General features: G+C 37.4%; 1 long non-coding RNA gene across 3 annotated transcripts in view; it reads left to right on the top strand.

The window, feature by feature from the left end:
- LOC148147113 (uncharacterized) overlaps window positions 1-15,729 on the top strand; it is a 62,123-nt gene extending 46,394 nt beyond the window's left edge. For 2 of the 3 annotated variants that reach the window (XR_015760248.1, XR_015760246.1), the window contains 3 exons: window positions 4,362-4,402; window positions 5,483-5,600; window positions 10,351-15,729. This is a non-coding gene — a long non-coding RNA (uncharacterized LOC148147113). Of the gene's footprint in view, window positions 1-4,361; window positions 4,432-5,482; window positions 5,601-10,350 lie in introns of all 3 variants that reach the window. The other variant, XR_015760247.1, reaches the window with a different exon arrangement.
- Window positions 15,730-16,105: the final 376 nt, after the last annotated feature.

The following is a 16,105-nucleotide window of genomic DNA, read 5'->3' as shown; positions in this document are numbered from 1 at the left end:
CATTCCCTTCAGCACTCCTTAATTCTACCTGTTTGATCAAGGTTTTGGTTTCCGCCCTTTGTAGCTCGGTAACAGCCTTGTGGTATCATTGCTGAACTGTTAATGCAGAGACCCAGCGAATATTCTGGGGTCTCTGATTCGAATCCCACCACGGCAGACGTGGAACATAAATTTAATAATCATCTAGAATTATGAGTCTATTGATGTAATTATTCTCGATTGTCAGGAAAAACCCAGCTGGATCACTGATGTCCTTTACGGAAGGAAGCTGCCACCCTTACCTGGTCTGGTCTACATGTGACTCCTGACCCACAGCAATGTGGTTGACTCTTATCTCCCTTCTGGATAATAAATGCTGCCCACAGCCAGTGGCACCTACATCCCAGTAAATTAATTTTAAACAAAGATCTCATTCCTTGGATTATGTGAGAGAGAAGCAGAAGGTGACCATTCGGCCCCTCGAGCCTGCCAACCATTCAATAAGACCAGGCCTGATCCTTAGTGATTTGTATTCCATCTCCCCCCAATGTCCCTTAACAAGAATCTATCAACTTGTGTCTTAAAAATACTCAGTGAGCCCACCTTCTGGGGCAGAGAGTTCCAAAGTTGCACAGCCCTCTGATAGGAAACAAATATCATCATCGCTGTCCTGAAAGGGTGAACCCAATTTTAAAGCAGTTCCCTCTAGTTCAGGAATGACCCACAGGAGGAAACATCCTTTCCACATCCACCTTATCCAACCATTCAGGATGTTAGATACTTCAGTCATGTCAGCCCTCACTCTTCCAAACTCTAGCTGTAACAAACCTATCCTGTCCAACACATCCACATTTTATTTCTGTCATGCCGGGTGTGAGTGGGGTTGAAATGTTGTGTTGTGTTTATTATGCAGTGAATGTGTTGCTTCACTGTGTGGGGTCTAAGAGTGAACATGAGCCATACTAGCTTTCCTGTCTCACTGTATTACATATATCTTACATCACAGTCGTGTTTCCATCCCTCCCTACCTCATCTAACTAAAAAGAATGACAGAGATCGAGAAAGGTTGTTAGAAAATTTGTTGTTGCATAAAAGGTATTTGGTCTGTTTGTAGAGATTGCATTGTAATTGTAGTAACCAGTTAATTAAAATTTACTGACAAAATATTTTAAGAGGATCTACTGTTGGTTGTGAAAATGCTGCTGGTTCATATAAGAGAGGGCTGGGGTTTCTCCTGTATTCGGTTTTGATGAGAAAGTTGAGCATGGTCAGATTCTTTTATCTTTTTCAATCAGGGGCAGAGATTGCAGCTAGGACAGTGTGGAGCTGTTTTGATCTTGTAGACATTTTTAAAATATTTATTTGATGTGATGTTGGTGTCACTGGCTGGGCCCAGCATTTATTGCCCATCCCTAGTTGCCCTTGAGAAATTGGTGGTGAGCTGTCTTCTTGAGCCGCTGCAATCTACCTGCTGTGGGTATATACCTTTGGGGTGGGGATTTCCAGGATTTTGACCCAGCGACAGTGAAGGAACAGCTACATATTTCCAATTCAGGGTGATTAGTACCTTATAGGGGAACTTGAAAATAGTTGTCTTTCCATCTAGCTGCTGCCCTTGTCCTTCTAGATGGAAGTGGCCATGGGTTTGAAAGGTGCTGGTTAGTGAATTCCTGCAGTGCATCTTGTAGATAGTATACACTGCTTCTACGGAGCATCAGTGATGGTGGGGGATGGATACCTGCGGATGCTGTGCCAATCAAGCGGGCTGCTTTGTTCCGGATGTTATCAAGTTTCTTGAGTGTTGTTAGGGCTGCACTATCCAGGCAAGTGGGGAGTATTCCATCACACTCCTGACTTCTGTGTCTGGTAGCTGTTGGAAAGGCTTTCAGGAGACAGCAGTTGAATTACTCTTGTAGCCACTGTGTTTATGTGCTGAGACTAATTCAGTTTCTGATCAATGATTATTCCTAGGATGTTGATGGTGGGTGTTCAGTGATGACAACACCATCGAATGTCAAGGGATGGTGGTTAGATTATTTCTTATACATGATGGTCATTGCCTGCATTTGTGTGGGATGTATGTTACTTGCCCCTTGTCATCCCATACCTGGATATTGTCCAGATCTTGTTGTATTTGGACTTGGACTGCTTCAGTACCTGCGGAGGTAATTAATTATTAACGTTCAATAACCATGAAATTATGCAAATTCCTTTTTCTATCAAATGCCATGGACTGTATCTTGTAGTCACTCTGATATTCACTTTGGTTATCTCCTTACGTTCTTCCTGATTCAGACACAAATGTTTGATCATCGATCAGGATAAAATTACATAAATTTCTCCTTCTTCAATGTGCACTGATAGATTTTCAAAATCTAAGTGTTGCTAACATCTAATTATTGTTCAGTTCAGTGGGGGGTAGAAATGTGTAATAATGGCTCAGTACATGAAGTAATGTGAAGATATGGCAGTGTACAAACTCACAATCATTGTGAATATCATTTTTTATTTTAACCATATCAACACAATTGAATTGATTTAATTATATTTCACTTCAATGCTCACATTCATTGTATTTCTGATCACAATAAGAGTGGACTATTTCTTGTGACAAAATTATTTAAAATTCATGTCACTTTTTAATGGACACAAAATAGAATGAACACCCATTTGTTCTCTCCTTTACCAATCACAGTCAAGTTTGAATTGTACAATGCTAGCTTGATACAGCACGGAAACAGGCCATTCAGGCAGCCCGGCCATATTCCCTCAACTAAACTAGCCCCATTTTCCTGTGTTTGTTCCCTCTGGATGTTTTCTATCCATTTAACTGTCCAAAAGTCTTTTAGATGTTATAATTGTACCATCCACCACCTTTCCTCTCACAGCTCATTCCATATGAGCCAAACACACTTTGTGAAAACAGTTGCCTCTCAGATCCCTTTTAAATCTTTCCCCTTTACCTTAAATATAATTTACACTGCAGAATCTTTATGACTGCAAAGTTATTAAAAGTTGAGAGGTATTTAGAAGCAGCATAATAACATTCGTAGTTTAGTCAGTGACCGGAAGCAAATAAATTCAAGATATTGTGAACATTACAATGAACAACAGATACAAGTTGAGAAAATGTTGGATTGAAAAACAATTCAGGAGACACTTAGATATTTTCTAATCAACTCTGAGGTGCTTTGACACATCTCTGTTGAAGGTTGGAATTGAACCCATACCTCCTGGTCTTTCAGCACAGACATTACCAGAGCCCTACATAATGTTCCTATGCAAGAAGGGCAAGACTATAATCACATACTTACTGTGGTTACTCACATGGAAAACTGCTCAGATATTTATTGTGATAAGCAGACTAGGATTAGACAATTCCAGTGTGGAATGGATAAAAGGAATTAGTAATTTCTACAAATGTTCGAACGAAGCGACAATGAGCTTAAATAAATATAAATCTCATGATAATCAAGTAATTAAATATGTCTGAAGCAATTATTTATGTATTCAAAATTAAACTGCTTTGTAATGCACATGACTTGGAAATAAAGCATTAGTCATTCAATGTGACTATTAAGCGAAAGATAATTTTCCTCATTTTCACAAAATTATGATTTCGAAGAATTCAAGATTTATTGTAAAAGAATAGAGCAAACATTTGTTAATTCTGGTTTGTGTACACAAGAAACACGTGAAATTGATATAATGTTTAACATGAAAAATACTTAGCTCTTATCGTAATAATCAGAAATATAGAAATGTTAGTATTGAAATGAAATACAATCAATACAAGAACGTAAAAAACTGTGGATACTGGAAATCAGAAACAAAAATAGCTGATAACAAATTTAAGAATGATGAAAAACCCTTATTGCAATGTAATTGTGCAATATGTTTGAAAGAACTGAAATATTGATGTGAAAACTAGTTAGCCATCTCTTAATTGATAAGACTGATTAATAATCCTTTGATTAATATGAGAATTCAAATGAAAGAGAATAAGATAGTTACTATGAGTGTTGGGTGAGAAAACTTTGCTTGATTGCAGGTGTGTTGACCTGAAACGAGTGTAAATATTTCATCATGATACTGGCACTAAGAAATAATAGATTCAACTCTCATGATGGTGTGATAATTGAAATACAATTAAAGAATAATTAATGTTAGAACTCAACACTTAAAATGATTCAATATTTTCAAAGCAGTTTTTTTACTGGATATTCATTAAGATCAGTCAACTGAGAATTAAAGTATTGGGTTAATTTCAAAACAAAAATCACACCTTCAGAGATTATTCATCAGAATAGTTTTGTCATTGAAAGAAACCTCAATTATTCAAGAATTCTGCATTTTCCTCATTTTCTGTCTTTTTCCCACAGGGATCTGCACTGGAACCCTTCTGTTTGTGGGACAAATATATGTAAGTGACATGGATTAAAATCTAATTTGGTGAGTTAATAAGTTTGCAGATGATACAAAGTTCAGTGCCGTTGTGGATAATGTAGAGGGTTGTCAAAGAATGCAGCAGGAAAACGATAAATTGCAGATATGGGCAGAGAAATCAAAGGTAAAGCTTAATCCCTACAACTGTGAGGTGTTTCACTTTGGGAGCTCAAATATTAAGGAAAAGTAGGTAATGGCAGGACCCTGAACAACTTTGTTGTTCACAGGAATCTTGGCATTCAAGACCATGGCTCCCTGAAAGTGACCATGCAAGTAGATAGGGTGGGAAGGAAGGCAAATGACATACTTGCCTTTATTGGTCAGGGAACTGGTTACAAGAGTCAGGATGGCATGTTGCAACTTTATAAGACTTTGGTTAAGGCATACTTAAAGTATTGTATTCACTTTTGTTCGCCACATTATAGGATGGGTATGGAGGCTTTGGAAAGGGTACAGAGGGCGTTTACCAGGATGCTGCCTGGATTTGGAGACGTGAGAAAAACTCAGGTTGCTTTTTTGTGGAGTGGTGGAGGATGGAGGAAGAATTGATGTAAGTCTGTACAATCAGGAGATACATAAATAGGGTTGACAGTCAGAATGTTTTTCCCAGAGTTGAAATGTCAAAAGTATGTGACATGCATTTAAGGTTAGGGGAGACAGTTCAAGGGGCATGTGAGGAGCAATTTGTTTTTTTACAAAGTGAGTGGTAGGTGTCTGGAAGAACTTCCAGGGTTGATGGTAGAGGCAGATACATTAGGGCTTTTTAAATGTTCATTTAGATAATTTGGAAGGATTTGGACCAAGGGTAGACAGAAGGGGTGAGTTTATTTTGCATTATGTTCAGCACAAAGTTATGGGCCAAAGGGCCCATTCCTGTGTTGCACAGATCTTTGAGAAAAAACTTATGTCTAACATATGACATTTAATCTAATCAATATTTAGTCACTGGTGTCAAAGATAGGAATAAAATAAGTAGAGAATTAACTTGACTCTAATCTAAAGATATAGTTTGACATTTACACAGGTAATGCTTTGGTATTTTTTTCTGAATTTTCAGATTTGATGGAGATGTGTTGAAAATGTTTGCAGTTACTGATCTGCTGAACCAAAATTACCCCTTTTAATCTGATGATTGGACTAGAAACCTTTTAGAAAACTTGAAAATATTTCGTAAGGTGAGATGCATATCATAATTTAATCCTATATTTCTTATTGCCAATACTCTAATAAAAATTTTTTTCACGTCTATGCCAAAAAGATTGATTTTCTATCCAATGTTCATTGGAAATATCTGAATGCCACTCGTTTCAACAATCAAAGTAACCATAGCCTCATCGATTAATAGATATCTAATGACATTTCTCCAATAATTAATGTTAATTTCGGCACATTGTATGTTCAAACAGCAATGTGAGATTTCTCTTTAATATTCAGTTCACTGACAGCATATTAATAATTTAGTTATTGCTAATATCTAATAACTGATCAATCCAGTAACGGATATAAAAGTGGAATTATGGCTCAGTGCATCAGCTGATGGAAAGATATTGCAGTGTTCAATCTCCCAATTATTGTGAATATCGATGTATATTTTGATTTGATTTGATTATATTTTTCTTCCACGTGAAGGTTTATTGTATTGCTGATTTCAGCAAGGGTTAAATATGTTAAAGCTAAAAAATTCAAATTTGTGACTTTTTTTGTAAACACGAGAAAAAAACTTACATGTGTTTGTTCTTCCCTTTATCAATCAGAGTACATTTTGAATTGTTGGAAGTCGTACATTTGTGTAAGGAAGGGGAGCTGAATAGTCACAGTGAATAACTTTTTTTTGGTGATTCCATCTGCTGCTAAGCATTCTAATTATCTTTTCATTCTCAGAAAAATTGTTTTAAACATATTCAGCAGTTGTATTTTTCATGAATTTACAATAAGCGCATGATATGTCTATTTATTTTTCCTTCAATTGTCACGATATTAATTTTTACGTAAGAGCCTATATACTTAGTACCATCATTATTGTGAATTACCATTTCATTCTCAGTCCATTGCATAGAAACTGTCGAATTAATTCCAAGCCCAATTATCAGAGTGAACACTGGTTAGTGTTCATTTGAGTCATCACAATTAATTATAATTCCACCCTTCCTTGGTGGGAAACTAATGAAAGGAACCTGTGGAGCTCCAGTAGAGTGTCTCCCACGAGACCGGGAAGTGTGGGTTGAGTTCCCATCTTCAACAGAGATGCGCAAAAGCAGCTTAGAATGGTGATTAGAAAATATCTAAGCAAAGTTTGAATTGCTTTTCAATCCAATCTTGGATTTGCTCTGTCTGTTGTTCATTCCAATAATCACAGAATCTGCAATTTATTATCTTCAGGTCATTAATAAATGTATATATCACATTACATTGTCTCTAAATTTTAGATTTGAGGACACTGTAGTTTTTCAAATTTAAAATATCTAAATAATGACATTCATTTTATTTAATCAAAATATCTTACTACTTCCACTTGTCTCACTTTGTGTATGATGGCTTCAATGCATTTTGCTAAGCAATTCTACTAAACATAAAGATTTTGTTGACTTTGAATAGTATCATTAGCACTCGCTTATCAATCTATTCCGAAACCAAAGAATCATAGAATCCCTACAGTGTTCAAACAGGCTACTTGGCTCAACAAGTCCACACCGACCCTTCGAAGAGTAACCCACTCAGACACATTCCCTTGTTCTATTACTCGACATTTCCCCTGACTAATGCACCTAACCTACACATCCATGAACACTATGGGCAATTTAGCATGGCCAACTCACCTAACCTGCAGACTTGTATACTATCACAATGTTATTGAAATCAATGCTCACACAAAACACTATTCATAAAGCCAGACAATGGTCTCATGATCATTTAATTACTGTTCAGTGGAATAATCTGAGTAACTGTCTTATTGTTCCTAAGATCAATCACCACAGTAAGCATCTGATTATCATTCCCTCCAGTAAATACAATGAGTGTCTTCTGAAATTTCTGTTCTGTAATTATCCAAGATACGTATTGCTCACAGCAGTGTTTATTTTTCATTACGAGTAGCCAATGATGCTAACAGCCATTGATCTTGATCTTATTGTTACTGAGTGCAGTAACCACAGTAAACATTTGGTTATAATTCTTGCCAATAAATACAAGAGCTATCCTCTTACTTTTCAGCCCAGCAATTACACATGATACTTGTTACTCAAAGTAGTATTTATTCTTTATTACCATTGGCCAAGAACACTAACAGCAAGACTTGTCGATAGTCCTGATTTGTTCATGTTTTCAAACAGGTTTTCAGTCTAATTATTTCAAAAAAAGAGTCATTTGACTTAGTTCAAATGTAGATGTAAACATTTTCGGATCATTTCCATTCAAAGTATTTATTTGCTTATTCGGATCAAACTTGAATTTGCTTCTGTAAATTCAATTTACTGTGTTTTCCATTCATGGAAGTACTCGTTAATTGGTCCTTATTTTCATCTTAAATCTGATGCAAATTTGAAATACTGATTACAGTGAAAATTATATGAATTGTGGGCGGCGTGGTGGCACTGCTGTCTCACAGCGCCAGGGACCCTGGTTCAATTTCCACCTCAGGCAACTGTCTGTGTAAAATTTGCACATTCTCCCCCGTGTCTGTGTGGGTTTCTTCCGGGTGCTCCGGTTTCCTCCCGCAATCCGAAAAATGTACAGGTTAGGTGAATTGAACATACTAAATTGCCCGTAGTTTTAGGTGAAGGGGTAAATGTAGTGAAATGAGTCTTGGTGGGTCGCTTTTCGGAGGGTCAGTGTGGACTTGTTGGGCCAAAGGGCCTGTTTCCACACTATAAGTAATCTAATCTAATCTAATCTATAAATGTGTGGTCTCTAAAAGAAAACCATGGAAGGCTAGATAGAATTCTTGAACAGCCTGTATATTTGAATGAAAAAAACAATTCCTTCCAAAAAACAAAGTTAAAAATCAGACAACACCTAGGTTATTGTCCTACAGGTTTATTTGGAAGCGCTAGCTTTCGGAGTGCTGCTCCTTCAACCAACTGATGAAGGAGCAGCGCTCTGAAAGCTAGTTCTTCAAAATAAACCTGTTGGTTCATAACCTGGTGGTGCTTGATTTTTTAAACTTTGTACAGCTCAATCCAACACTGGCACCACCAAATCATTCCAAAAACACTCCACGTATGTACCTTTTAACAATTCAACAATCCTGCAACAGGATTACAATTCTCAGTTTATCTATTTTAATAAATATCTAATCAATATCTAACAACTACTGGAAAATATAAATCATTTTATCTGTTAAAACACAAAATTTAATTATCAATTCATTGTTATCACGGTATGTGAAGTATATTTTCACTCTCCAGTGATGTGAAGTGACCCTTGGACAGAAATTGTATGTTCTAAATTCACCTACAGCCAGATAAATTGGGACAAACACAAAATTAATCAAACTAAGTCAAACAGCAGCGAGAATCAATCAGTTCCAGGATGACCCAAATTTTCTTACACCTTGACTTCCAGCCAATTCCTGAGCATTATATACCTCGCTTGGAAATGTCAACAATGACGGGTTTTTGCACCAACACATTGAATGTTTTGAATCCAGCTAATGACCACATGTAGACATTTGTCACAAAACTATTAATCATTGGGCGGCACGGTGACACAGTGGTTAGCACTGGTGCCTCACAGGGCCAGAGACCCGGGTTCAGGGCCCGCCTCAAGTGACTGACTGTTTGGAGCTTGCACATTCTCCCGTGTCTACGTGGGTTTCCTCCGGGTGCTCCGGTTTCCTCCCAAAATTCACAAATGTGCAGGTTAGGTGAATTGGCCATGCTAAATTGCCCATAGTGTTAGGTGAAGGGGTAAATGTCAGGGAATGGGTCTGGGTGGGTTGCGCTTCAGTAGGTCCGTGTGGACTTGTTGGGCCGAAGGGCCTGTTTCCACACTGTAAGTAATCTAATCATTTTCCAAATCATGGAAAATATATCAAAGGTCTTGAAATCAAAGTAATCACTGCACATAAAGCCATCAGATGGTCTTCAAGGCCACCTAATAATTGTTCAGTGAAATACCTTTTGTCAGTATCATATTGTTCTCAGGATAAGTAAACACAGCAGACATCACGCTATCACATCATCCCAAAGATACCTTCTTATAATTTACACACCACATGTTCCCATGCCAATAATCACACTTCATTATTTGTGACTAAGGATGCTGATAGTAACATGTATCGAGATGAAGGAATTCCTAAATATAGGCGAGTTTTCTGATAAGTTCCCTCCAGTCATCATGTGAAGAAAATGTAATTGTGGCTCAGTACACTGTGAACAGATCCCCATTAAACCTTTTCACGTGTTACTCAGAGACACTATTGAAAAATTTCCTCTATAAATGCTGTTGACTGTATTTCACTATAATAACCATGTTCCTTATCGATTTATTTTCTTTGTAATGCTGACACAAATGTCTGAATATTGATGACATGGAAAATTGAATGGATTATATATTATATTTCTACAGAAGAAAAGCTGAGACAGCAAGTACAGATTGCAGGAGTATCTGAGATGTTGAATGACAAAACAGTTCTGATCAATAATCACTGCATATCGAATGTATTTTCCAAACCATCATGCCAGCATTCTAGTTCTCAGTTCATTGATACTAATTTCTGTGTAATCAATATCAGAACAAACTCATTTGGAAATATTGAATCATTTAATGTGTCAGCGTTCTAAAATAAGTTACCAATTCATTGTTAGACCAACATCACACTATAATTATGTTTAGGTTTAGTAACAAATATCTTGAGATTCACATTTCAATTTAAAACATTGTTTCTTTGTGCCAATTTTTCAAAGGAAAATTGATCTTTTTTTCCAGGTCAACACAACCATGAACCAAGCAATGATTCCTCATCCAACACTCACAGGAAATATCTGATGCCTTCTCATTTGAATGTTCGCAGAAATCATTGGATTAATATTCGGCCTTACAAATGAAGATATGTCTAATTGTTTTAGACTCCAATAATTAATGTTCATTTCTACATGTTACAGATAGCAATATGAAGTTTCTAATTATTTTAAGTTTGCAGTGACCTGTTTTAAGACTAATTTTTCCTTATATCTAATATTTAATCATTGATGAAATCCAGTATATTTGGCTTTAAGTGTTGAATTAAGTCTCTGTGTCGTAGGCATATTGCACAGTACTGTTCCCTAACGGTGGCGAATGCAGATTTTTATTTTAATACTGAAATCCTGGTTGATTTGCTGTTGTAGGGGTGCCCTGCCCCATCTGGAATAGAATGGCCTATGTTGGCTCATATGAAATGTCCGACAAACAAAAAGACGCAACCTGCCTTAGAATTAAAACACAAGATGGTGGAGGAGAGATAAACTAACAGTCTGTTCCAATCTTGATGAAAGAAAATAATATTTTGTGAAATCCTACTCCAAGTCCATAAGTATGCCAGTTCAGACAGTTATATTCCAGACAGAAATAAGAACATGCCAGATACAGAAAAAAACGACCAACCCTGACCTTCATTAATGAAAGAATAAATGTCCCAGTGAATGAATAAACACTAGCTGCAGGATACAGCCCAGTTAACTTTCACAGCAGCTATCAGGGCAATAGACAGGGTTCATTTGTCAGAAACAGTTACTATTTTAAAGTTGCTCAGAACATTAAAAAAACTTCAAATTGCAGATTCTTGAGAATCGTGGACAAGGCAGAGTGCGAGGCTGGAAGGAGTGTAATAATTAACGTTGTAAACTGAAGAAATAAGATACATTGTGAGATACCAATGCCGGGAGATTTTAGGACCTTTTAAACATCATGAAACAATAGCAAACTGGGGCTATCCATAACAATGTCCATCTGAGATTAGGTGTTCTACAGGATCGGGTGTCTGTATAAGGAGGGAAGGACTGTAACCACATTGCATGTGGCCATTGTAATATAGCAAGTGTGTAAAATTATTGCTTTTTACTGTACATGTTACAGTGTGTCATGGATTTCATTCAGAGATTGGCCTTGGGGGATGATCCCTGCAAGGCATTCAAAAAGGTCCCCCGCAGTAGGCTATTGTACAAAATGCAGAGGAATGGGATTGTGGGAGATACAGCAGTTTGGATCAATAATTGGCTTGCTGAAAGAAGACAGAGGGTGGTGGTTAATGGGAAATGTTCATCCAGGAGTCCAGTTACCAGTGGTGTACCGCAAGGGTCCGTGTTGGGTCCACTGCTGTTCGTCATTTGTATAAATGACCTGGATGAGGGGATAGAAGGGTGGGTTAGTAAATTTGCATATGACACCGAGGTCGGTGGATTTGTGGATAATGACGAAGGATGTTGTAGGTTACAGAGAGACATAGATAAGCTGCAGAGCTGGGCTGAGAGGTGGCAAATGGAGTTTAATGTGGACAAGTGTGAGGTGATTCACTTTGGTCGGAGTAACTGTAATGCCAAGTACTGGGCTAATGGTAAGATTCTTGGTAGTGTAGATGAGCAGAGAGATCTCAGTGTCCAGGTACACAGATCCTTGAAATTTGCCACCTAGTTTGACAGGGTTATTAAGAAGAGTTTTAGTTTTTATTAATAGAGTGATTGAGTTCCGGAACCATGAGGTTATGCTGCAGCTGTACAAAACTCTGGTGCGGACGCACTTGGAGTATTGTGTACAGTTCTGGTCACCGCACTATAAGAAGGATGTGGAAGCTTTAGAAAGCGTGCAGAGGAGATTTAGTAGGGTTTTGTCTGGTATGGAGGGAAGCTCTTACGAGGAAAGGCTGAGGGACTTGAGGCTGTTTTCGTTGGAGAGAAGAAGGTTCAGAGGTGACTTAATAGGGACATATAAGATAATCAGAGGGTGAGATAGGGTGGACAGGGAGAGCATTTTTCCAAGTATGGTGATGGGGAGCACAAGGGGGCATAGCTTTAAATTGAGGGGAGATAGATATAGGACAGATGTCAGAGGTAGTTTCTTTACTCAGAGAGTAGTAAGGGTATGGAATGCTTTTTCGCCACCTCCAAACGGACCCCACCACCAGGGATATATTTTCCTCCCCTCCCCTATCAGCGTTCCGAAAAGACCACTCCCTCCGTGACTCCCTCGTCAGGTCCACACCCCCCACCAACCCAACCTCCACTCCCGGCACCTTCCCCTGCAACCGCAAGAAATGCAAAACTTGCGCCCACACCTCCCCCCTTACTTCCCTCCAAGGCCCCAAGGGATCCTTCCATATCTGCCCCAAATTCACCTGACCTCCACACACATCATTTATTGCATCCGCTGCACCCGATATGGCCTCCTCTATATTGGGGAGACAGGCTGCCTACTTGCGGAACGTTTCAGAGAACACTCTGGGACACCCGGATCAACCAACCCAACCACCCTGTGGCTCAACACTTCAACTCGCCCTCCCACTCCACAAAGGATATGCAGGTCCTTGGACTCCTCCATCGCCAGACCATAGCAACACGACGTTTGGAGGAAGAGCGCCTCATCTTCCGCCTAGGAACCCTCCAACCACAAGGGATGAACTCAGATTTCTCCAGTTTCCTCATTTCCCCTCCCCCAACCTTGTCTCAGTCAAATCCCTCGAACTCAGCACCGCCTTCCTAACCTGCAATCTTCTTCCCGACCTCTCCACCCCCACCCCACTCCAGCCTATCACCCTCAGCTTGACCTCCTTCCACCTACCGCATTTCCAACGCCACTCCCCCAAGTCCCTCCTCTCTACCTTTTATCTTAGCCTGCTGGACACACTTTCCTCATTCCTGAAGAAGGGCTTATGCCCGAAACATCGATTCTCCTGCTCCTTCGATGCTGCCTGACCTCCTGCGCTTTTCCAGCAACACATTTTCAGCTCTGATCTCCAGCATCTGCAGTCCTCACTTTCTCCTATGGAATGCTTTGCCTGCAACGGTAGTAGATTCGCCAACTTTAAGTACATTTAAGTTGTCATTGGACAAGCATATGGACGTACATTGAATAGTGTAGGTTGGATGGGCTTCAGATTGGTATGACAGGTCGACGCAACATCGAGGGCCGAAGGGCCTGTACTGCACTGTAATATTCTATGTTCTATGTTAACTGGTTGCAGCATAGGTAAACATTTTCCACTTCCCAGAGTTCTGCCTGCCTTCTGAGTCTTCATTCAGTGGAATACACTCCTGCAGCTATGATGACACTTCAATTCAATACAAACACTTACTTTGCGTGAAATTATTACTTTCAGAGCAATACAATTTCCATGTTAAAATTACTTTACTTTTTATGTGTGCTAGAAAACAATGTAGGTACATCCATTTGTTCTTTAGTTCAACTAACACTAAATTTAAATTTATTGGAAACACTACACTGGGGAGAAAAGAACGATTCTTCAGCTCAAATCTCACATAAAATGGCTGTTTTTATTTTTCAAATTCTATGACGTCCAAAACAATATTTATTTAATTTCATAAGAAGAAAAAAAAACTGCTTTTGAAATGTTGAGATAGCTTCTTTTTCTTCCAACATTAGTTTACAATGAACAATAATCACACAATTATCAGTCATTTGGTACAAAATGACTTCTGGTATCAAATGCCATTAACTCTACCTTTCCTTCACAATAATACTCACTTTCCTGGCCTAATTTTCTTCCTAATTCTGACATAAATGTCTAAACATTTATCATGGTAAAAATTACATTAATAAAATAGACATGACTCTACAAACAAAAATCAATTGTTGCTAAGTATTTTTTAATTATTAAAGCCACGTTTTACATGTTAATTTTCAGTTTATTAGTATTAATGAATGTACAATCGACATCAGAGCAAAGTGCATTCAAAATATTAAGTCAATTTATCTATCAGGATTTTAGAAACAATTATCAATTACAGTAATTACACAACACTTTAGCTTAGAATTTGTAACAAGCATGTGATTGTCGCCCTGCCCATTATGGTTGGGAACCTTATGAAGGAATCTTGTGCAGCTCTGTTACTGTCTCTGCTACCAGACCAGTAGGCACAGTTTCAATTCCCACCTTGTACAGAATTCTGATTCGAAAATATCTAAGAAACAATTGAATTGCCTTTCAATTCTATATTCGATATGCTTCCATCTGTTGTTAATTCCAATAATCACAGTATTTGTTATTTACTTTCTTCAGGTCACTAATAACAGAATGTATCTAATTCCACTCAATCAATATTCCTTGGAAAATATTTGAGAATGTTGCAGTCATAAAGATGAAATATACAAAGTAATTATATTCATTGATTTTGTTTTGTTCTGAAGAGCTTAGTTCGGACAACACATAGAACTTGATGCTCCAGTGCTACAAATATTAGAAAATAATATTGTTCTTCGTCAGTAAAATAAACAAATGCCACTTGCTATTATTTATCAATTTTTAGTTATTGATCTGTGTGAATTGTGTGAAATGTTTAGTTTTCCACTCACCTATTTATGTTGAATGTAAGATTGAAATGCTGTGAAAATATCAGGTGTGTTCATTTGAAAATTGACTTTGCATATTTCTCACTTACCTCATTTATTGCATGATGTCTTAAGTGTGTTTTGCTCAGCAATTCTAGTAAATATTTAAAAATGTCTAATCTTAAATAAGATCCTTCACACCCAAATATCAGTCTGTTCCTAATTCATGTAACTACCTCAATTTTATTGAAATCAATGTTAACACAAAACAGTGCACATAAAGCGACACAAAGGTCCTTATCAACACCTGATTACTGAGTAAATACCTTATTGTTCCTGAGACTAATAACAACAGCATTTGTCTACTATTCCCTGCAGTAAGTGCAATTGATATCTTATATTTCAGTTCAGTCGTCAACGATGATTTATATTGTTTAAACCAATAATTCTACTTTATCATGGACATTGACTGTAATACAAGAACATTGGGAACAAAAAATTTGTCATTCTAACAATTTTTAAGCTTTTTGTTGTGTACAGCAGACAATTCAAATTATAACCATTTTTGTTGCAAATTCAACAAACATTTCATTTCAAATTTGTGTAATTCCTACATTTTTGTAAAAAGGTTAGTTGCCACTGTATGTTTCATATTAAAGGACTGCTTTTTCAAATCATATGTGCTACAAAATGATTATTGCTTTCATTTCATTGTAAGAAAAGGACAGCTTTGATCACGTTAATTGTTTTTTGCCGTCTCTATTCCGACGTTATTCATCTTTGTACAATAATGACAAAATTATTAAAATTGCTTCATATACCACATATTGTTGACTACATTGTTTGTTCAATTTCCTGTTTAATTTCATGATCTACTAATTCTCTTCCAAATTCTGACACAAATGTTTAAACATTCATCATAAGATTAATCATATAAATCAATGTAACACATCTCTACAAGGAGTTCAGTGGATAGAAATTCACAATTCTTGTATAATGTATATTTTTGTGTTAAAAAAGAAGAATTTTGTTCAATAATCACTGCATGGCTCATTTTTTTCTTCAATCCATAAAACTAAGTACTATTCCTCAGTTTACTGATCTTAATAAATATTCAATCAACATCATAGCAAAGTGCTTTTGAAATATTGAATCATTTTAATTGTTCATGTCCAACACTAATTATCAAGACATTGTCATT

Source organism: Chiloscyllium plagiosum, unplaced genomic scaffold, assembly GCF_037043375.1.
Source record: "Chiloscyllium plagiosum isolate Xiang-an unplaced genomic scaffold, Cpla_swu_hap1 HiC_scaffold_18, whole genome shotgun sequence".
NCBI classification, from domain to species: Eukaryota; Metazoa; Chordata; class Chondrichthyes; order Orectolobiformes; family Hemiscylliidae; genus Chiloscyllium; species Chiloscyllium plagiosum.
Note: the sequence above shows the minus strand (reverse complement) of the source record. Positions and strands in the feature narration are given on the sequence as shown.